Genomic DNA, 7,526 nt, shown 5'->3' on the forward strand with positions numbered 1-7,526 from the left:
ATTTATTTCAACAAACAGACGCTGCCCTGGATGTGCTCACTAAGTTGTGCCAGGAAATCTGGAGGACAGCCAGCTGGCCAACTGACTGGAAGAGATCGATACTTGTTGCCATTCCAAAGAAAGGTGACCCAACAGAGTGTGGAAATTATCGAACAATATCATTAATATCACATGCAAGCAAGATTCTGCTGAAAGTTATAAAATAATGTTTGTGGCAATACGTCAACAGAGAACTGCCAGATGTACAGGCTGGATTTAGAAGAGGTTGTAGTACTAGGGATATTATAGCTAATGTTAAATTGATCTTGGCAGAAAGCAGAAAATACCAAAAGAATGTCTATCTGTGCTTCATTGACTATTCAAAGGCTTTTGACTTTGTGTTTCACAGCAAGTTATGGCTGACTCTGAGAAGAATGGGAATCCCAGAACATTTGATTGTGCTTATGCAGAACCTATACTTGGACCAAGAGGCGGTCGTCAGAACAGAGCAAGGAGACACTACATGGTTCCAAACCAAGAAGGGGATCCGTCAGGATGTATTTTGTCTCCATACCTTTTCAGTCTGTATGCAGAACAGATCATCCAAGACGCTGGGTTGTATGAGGAGGAATATGGCTTCAGGATTGGTAGAAGAATCATCAACAACCTGCATTATGCAGATGACACAACCCTGCTTGCTGAATCTGAGGAGGACCTAAAGCGCTTGCTGCAGAAGATCAAGGACTGCAGCCTTCAATATAGATTGAAGCTCAACATCAAGAAAACAAAGATTCTCACCACTGGGCCAATTGGCAGCATTAGTATGGATGGTGAAGAGATTGAGATAGTTAACAGTTTTAGTTTACTTGGTTCCACAGTCAACACTCTTGGCAACAGCAGCCAGGAAATCAGGAGATGAATTGCATTGGGAAAGTCAGCTGTGAAGAACCTCTCAAGATACTGAAAAGCAACGATGTCAGGCTGGAGACTTAGGTGCGCCTGTGTCAGGCTATAGTCTGCAATTACGTGCTATGCATCAGAGAGTTGAACAGTGAATAGGGATGATAGAAAGAGAATTGATGCCTTTGAGCTGTGGTGCCAGAGAAGAGTGTTGAATTACCATGGACTGCTAGGAGAACAAACAGGTTTGTCCTAGAGAGGGTGAAACCAGAATGCTCCTTAGAGTCAAAGATTTGGAAGCTTTGTCTGACATATTTTAGGCATGTTGCAAGGAGGGACTGGACCTTGGAGAGGGACATCATGTTTGGGAGAGTGGAGGGGCGGAAGAGGAGAGGAAGACCCTCGATGAGATGGATCGATTCTGTGAGTGGAGTGGTGGGAATGAGTGTGTTTGAGACGGCGAGTTTGGCACAGGATAAAACAATGTTTAGGGCTCTTGTACATAGGGTCGCTGTGAGTCGCAAGTGACTTGATGGCACATAACAACAACATAGCGATTTGATTCTTAGAAGGTCCCTTTCATCTTCTTTGTTCTTTCCTGTCTGTAGGTTTTTCAGTATGCTTGGAAGACTGTTCATACTGTGGCTTCTAGACTTCTTCCAAGCTTTTCCCTGATGAAGTTTATGGTCTTTGGTTTTGCTTCTAGGTACTTGATCAACTTTGAGTTTGTTTTTGTGTATGATGTAAGGTGTGGGTCTTGCTTGAGATTTCTACAGATAATTTTCCAATTTTGCCAACACCATTTGTTAAAGAGGCTTTCATTTCCCTACTTAGCTGATTTCATCTCCTTGTTAAAAAATCAGTTTACTATAGGTAGATGAGCTGCTATCTGGGTTCTCAATTTTATTACATTGATCTATGTGTCTGTCACTGTACCAGTACTTTGCTGTTTAGACCAGCACAGCTGTGTGTAGCAGGATTTCAGTTCAGGGAGTGAGAAAATTCTGGTTTTACTTATTCTAAGATAGATTTCTTCTTCTCCTTTTTTTGAAGAAGCACCCTGATTTCTTTATTCTTTAGCATTCTTTACCACAGTTCAGATATAACAATTCTTCTGTGTTCTTATTTCATTGTCTAGGTTTTTGCATGGATATGAGGACATTTACATATTACAACTGTATTAGGCAGTTATCAAAGTGACATCTTTGCATGAAAAAAATCCCATTTTATGGATATAAAATAATCTATGTATCCATTCCTTCATTAATAGAAGTTTAAATAGTCTCTAGTTTTTCAATATCATCAACACTGTAGTAATTTTACTTCTATAAATTTATTTGTGTGCTCTATTGTACATAGAGTTTTTAAAGGCCTGTTATTTCAGAAGTGAATGGCTAATCCTTCTACCTAGTCTGTCTTAATTTGAATGCTCAGCTTTAGTACAGTATCTGATAGATAAGCATTTTGCATAAAAGAGCGGAGGAAGGACATTTCCCAATTATAGAAGTAGCCAATATATTCAGTGTCACTTCCCTGCCCTAGGTACATGTGTCTTGACCCATCCATTTCTGTGCTCAATCAACATCCGCTTCTACTCCCGCCTACCCGGTTCAACACCTCTCTCTCCCTATCTAGTCTTTGATATGTTGCCTTAATTCTCAAGCCTTCTGTGTTTCTGTGATGCCTACTGCCTCGCTCTGCTGCCGGTCTTTTACACTGCAGCCATTCTCTCTTGAGTTTAGGAGTCTCTAAGTCTAAATTACAGGTACTATTTTTAGGGAAGGATTTGTATCTCGGACAGTTCTGAGGAAAAGCCCCTTGCCCTGAGCTTCTGCTCCAAGATGACTTCTTGTGACATAGTGCCTCTTCCCTTCCATTTGCAGTGTGCAACTGTCACAGTAAGAAAATTTCCCAGGAAAGGGTGATGTCTCCTCTAGATCTGGTATACAAGTGTCATTAACTAGTTTTGCATGCAGGCCCTGTCTTGTTAGAATATGGAATATGTTATGTGGAAGATCAAGTAAGATGAGGACTAGGCTTTGACCGCTAGATTGAACTACTTAGATGATATGGGTACTCTCGGGGCAAAGTAACTTCAATGGAGTGATGAGACAAATGCTTGAACTGCAGTCAATATGAGAGAGTAAATATGAGGAAAAGAATTGGAGACAGCAAACAGACATTCTCTAAGGAATTTTGCTATGAAGGAGAGTGAAGGAAGGATGTAACTTGATGTAAATATAAGGCCAAAGTAGTCTTGTAAAGGTTTTAAATGTTAGAAAACAACATATTTGTATGTTGGTACACATGATCTGGTAGGAAAAGAAAATTGTACCCAGAGATAATGGGATAGAGAGATGATGATACTCAGAAAATGAAAGCTTACGTGTGTGATTATGAAAGGCTAACAATTGTTGGTCATTTCACCCTGACCAGGACAAACTCTTGGTAGTCCATGGTCCGTTCAATACTCTTCTACAGCATCACAACTCAAAGGCTCAGAGATTCTTCCTCTTTCATCCTTTCCAACTCTGTCAATGCATAGCAAGTAATTACAAAGAGCATGGCCTGGATCAGGCATGCCTCTGTCTCGAGACTAACAACATTGTTCAACAATCTCAGTCTCTTCTCCATCTGTCATGGTGCTGCCAATTGGCCCAGTTGTAAGAATCTTTGTCTTCTTGATGTTGAGTTTCATTTCATATTAAAGACTGCAGTCCTTGACCTTTTACAGCAAATCTTCAGATCCTTCTCAGTTTCTGCAAGCAAGGATTTTGTCATCTGTATATTGCAGGTTGTTGATGAGTCTTTCTCAAAACCTAATGCCACATTCCTCCTCATAAAATCTAGCCTCCCAAATGATCTGTTCTGCATATAGTTTGAAAAGGTATGGAGGCAAGACATATCCCTGACACTCTCCTTTCCTGATTCTGAACCAGGCAGTGTTTCCTTGCTCTGTCCTGTTGAGAGTTTCCTGGTCCAAGTGTAGGTTTCTCATGAGGACAATCAGATGTTCTGGAATTCCCATTCTTCTCCAAGTTAGCCACAATTTGTTGTGATCCACACAGTCAAATGCCTTTTGCCAGTTAATGAAACACAGATAGACATTCCTCCGGTACTCTCTGCTTTCAGCAAAGATCCATCTGACATTGGCTATGATGTCCCTAGTGCCATAGCTTCTTCTAAACCCAGATTGTATTTCTGGTAGTTCTCTTTTGCATATTTGCAAGTATTTGTGTAAGATATACCTATAACCTATGCTTAGAATAATTTCAAGAAGTAACACATGATCAAGAACCAACTGTACCGAATTAAGAAGTCCCAGCTGCACTTTAAGCATTAATGAAAATTTTAAACAGGTTCCAGGAATGGGCAGAATATCAATTGAATTGTTTAAACAAATGACTGTATTGTTGAATGTGCTCATTCTTCTATGCCAAGAAACTTGAAAAACAGATTCCTTGGCTTACTGACTGAAAGACATTAATTATTTGTGCCTATTCCAAGAAAAGATGATCCAATAGAATATAGAAATTATTGAACATTATTAATTTAACACTAAGTTAAATTGTGCCAAATTAAAACATCTTTGTAGTGCTATATTGACAGGGAACTACCAGAAATACAAGCCAGATTCAGAAGGCATAGAAAAAGGAATATTGTTGTTGATGTCAAATGGTCTTGACTAAAAGCAAAGAACACTAGAAATATGTTTACCTGTATGCTACTAAGTATACAAAGGTATTTTACTGTGTGGATCATAATACTTTATGGATAAAAACCCTGAAGAATGGTAATTCTAAACACTTAATTTTATGAAATCTCTACATAGAACAAGAGACAGTCCTTCAAACAGAACAAGGGAATACTAAATGTCTTAAACATCAAGAAAGATGTCTACCATAATTTCACTATACTTATTCAGTCTGTATGCTGAACAAATAGTCTCAGAAGCTGGACTATAAGAAGGAGAATGTGACAGGAATAGAAGAAGGGTTGTTAACAACATACAGTATGCAGTTGAATCAACGTTGCTTTGCTTGAAAGTGAAGAGGACTTGTAGAATTTCCTGATCAAGATTAAAGATTATAGCCTTCAGTATCGATTGCTATTGTTGAATGTGTGGAACAGATTCATAGTTGATGCTTGAGTGAGTTTTTGGAGACAGTAAATCACATGGCAGGAGATTGTTCATCCTTCTCCTAGGGAGCATCTGGTGAATTCGAACCTCTAGCCTTTGGGATTGCAGTTTCTCACCATTAGACCACTAGAGCTCCTTCAGTACAGAGTACATCTGATTATAAAGAAAACAAAAGGACTGTTTCTTAGGAACTTTTGTCCATTTCTTCATGTGTATTATATTGTTTTAGGTGCTCTAGATTTATATTTGATAACTGGTAGGCTCAGTTTGGTATTTTAGTTGAAAATTAGAAGGGATAGCAATAGTTAGCAGCAAGGTACATTCTCGTTTTCTTCTGATAGGAGCATAAATAGGAACTAGTACAGATTTGAAGGCTCTCTGGTGGCCCAGTGGTTACGGGCTTCACAAGAGAAGAATGTGTCAGTCTGCTTTTATAAGGATTTTAGCCTCTATGTAGTTTTATCAACTAGACAGTAAAAGTAACAAATGACAAAGGAGAGAGTAACAAATGATGGACATTTGTTCCTTCCTCATTGCCTAATGACAAATAAAGGAGCTCTGATAACCTATTGGGTAGGAGTTACACTGCCATCCATCCCAAGGCAAGTGGTTCAAATCTGTCCTGAATGATAAAGGCAGGCAATCTCCTTCCATCAATTTTATAGCCTGAAGAGAATTAGTGATGAGTCAGTTTAAAGTCAACTGCACATAGCAACAACAGTGATAAATAATCCTACACATCTGTTCATGAGGTATTTGCTGTTACATATCTCGGCTGGTGAAGTAGCTGTGTAAATGATCTTTCCATTTTTATCAAGATGTTTAGTTCCTTATTGATGAGTTATGAGAGCTACTTGTGCATCCCCATTACAAGTCCTTTGTCAGCTGTTTGATTTGCAGATATTTTGGCTGAGTTTGTGATTTTTGTGTTCATTTTCTTGAAATGTTTTTTAAAGAACAAGAGCTCTTAATTTAAATGAAATATAATTTAGTAGTTTTGCTTCATTATTTGGTTGTGCTGCTTTTGAGTGTCTTATAAACGGATGCCTGGTGAAATGTAACAGATTTAAAAAGATTTTTACAAGATTAATAAAGCAAAAACATATTTTTCTAAAACAGTCATAATTTTAGATTTTACTTTTAGTTCTGACCTCATTTTCATTTTATATGTATTATAAGATATGGATTTTTTTTGTTTTTGCTAAAGGATATTTAATTCCTCCAGAACCAGTTGATGAATTGGTGAAAGGGTTCTTCTCTCATCAGTAACCTGCATCTTTTTCTATAATTCATTGTCTATATGTGCATATATGTGTGAGTCTATTTCTGGAGTCTCTATTCTGTTTCACTGATACAGTCTATCATCTTAAAAATATCATGCTCTGGGCCTCTTGTGCGCTTATCTTAATGGCGGGTGGTGGCCACTGAGCAGGTTGTAGATAACTGCTGCTCCCACGGGCAAGCTTTTTCCTGTCTCCCACTTTCTTCTTGCCCCCAGTGGCCAAGCTCGCCAACATGTCGGTGGTGCTGCCCAATCGCTCGCAGACCAGTTGGCCCCGGGGCGTCAACCAACTTGGCAACAAGTACATCCAGCAAACTAAGCCCCTCACCCTGGAGCGCACCATCAACCTATACCCTCTTACCAATTACACTTTTGGCACAAAAGAGCCCCTATATGAAAAGGACAGCTCTCTTGCAGCCAGATTTCAACGCATGAGGGAAGAATTTGATAAAATTGGAATGAGGAGAACTGTAGAAGGAGTTCTGATTGTACATGAACACCGCCTACCTCATGTGTTACTCCTTCAGCTGGGAACAACCTTCTTCAAATTACCTGGTGGTGAACTTAATCCAGGAGAAGATGAAGTTGAAGGACTAAAACGCTTAATGACAGAGATACTAGGTCGTCAGGATGGAGTCCTGCAAGACTGGGTCATTGATGACTGCATCAGTAACTGGTGGAGACCAAATTTTGAACCACCTCAGTACCCATATATTCCTGCACATATCACAAAACCTAAGGAACATAAGAAGTTGTTTCTGGTTCAACTTCAAGAGAAAGCCTTGTTTGCTGTTCCTAAAAATTACAAGCTGGTAGCTGCACCGTTGTTTGAATTGTATGACAATGCACCAGGATATGGAACCATCATTTCTAGTCTCCCTCAGCTCTTGAGCAGGTTCAATTTTATATACAACTGAATTCTGTGCGCTGGCGAAGTAAAAGAAGCCGTCTCTGTGAGCACAGCTATCAACAGTGTAGAATAAGAAAAATAGTCATGGTAGACAAGGATTGTTTTCCTCTTTCCTGATCCCTCAGTGCTCCCTAATTTCCATTATTTGAATAGTAAAGTTAATATGAGTAACTAGATAGTGCTGAAAACACATGTGATAATGTTTAATTTCCTTTTGGTTCTATTCATACTTTTTTGTACAACATTAAACAAGTGGACTTCTATTTGTATTTTTAACTTCACATTAAACTTTTAAAATTCTTACAAAAAATATC

At 38.9% G+C, this 7,526-nt stretch overlaps 1 pseudogene; it reads left to right on the plus strand.

Moving 5' to 3' along the window:
• The first annotated feature begins 6,535 nt into the window (after window positions 1–6,535).
• Window positions 6,536–7,219, plus strand: LOC102855835 (annotated as a pseudogene).
• The last annotated feature ends 307 nt before the right edge of the window (window positions 7,220–7,526 follow it).

Source organism: Elephantulus edwardii, unplaced genomic scaffold (assembly GCF_000299155.1).
Source record: "Elephantulus edwardii isolate Elephantulus edwardi_28Jun2011 unplaced genomic scaffold, EleEdw1.0 scaffold00016, whole genome shotgun sequence".
Lineage (NCBI taxonomy): Eukaryota > Metazoa > Chordata > Mammalia > Macroscelidea > Macroscelididae > Elephantulus > Elephantulus edwardii.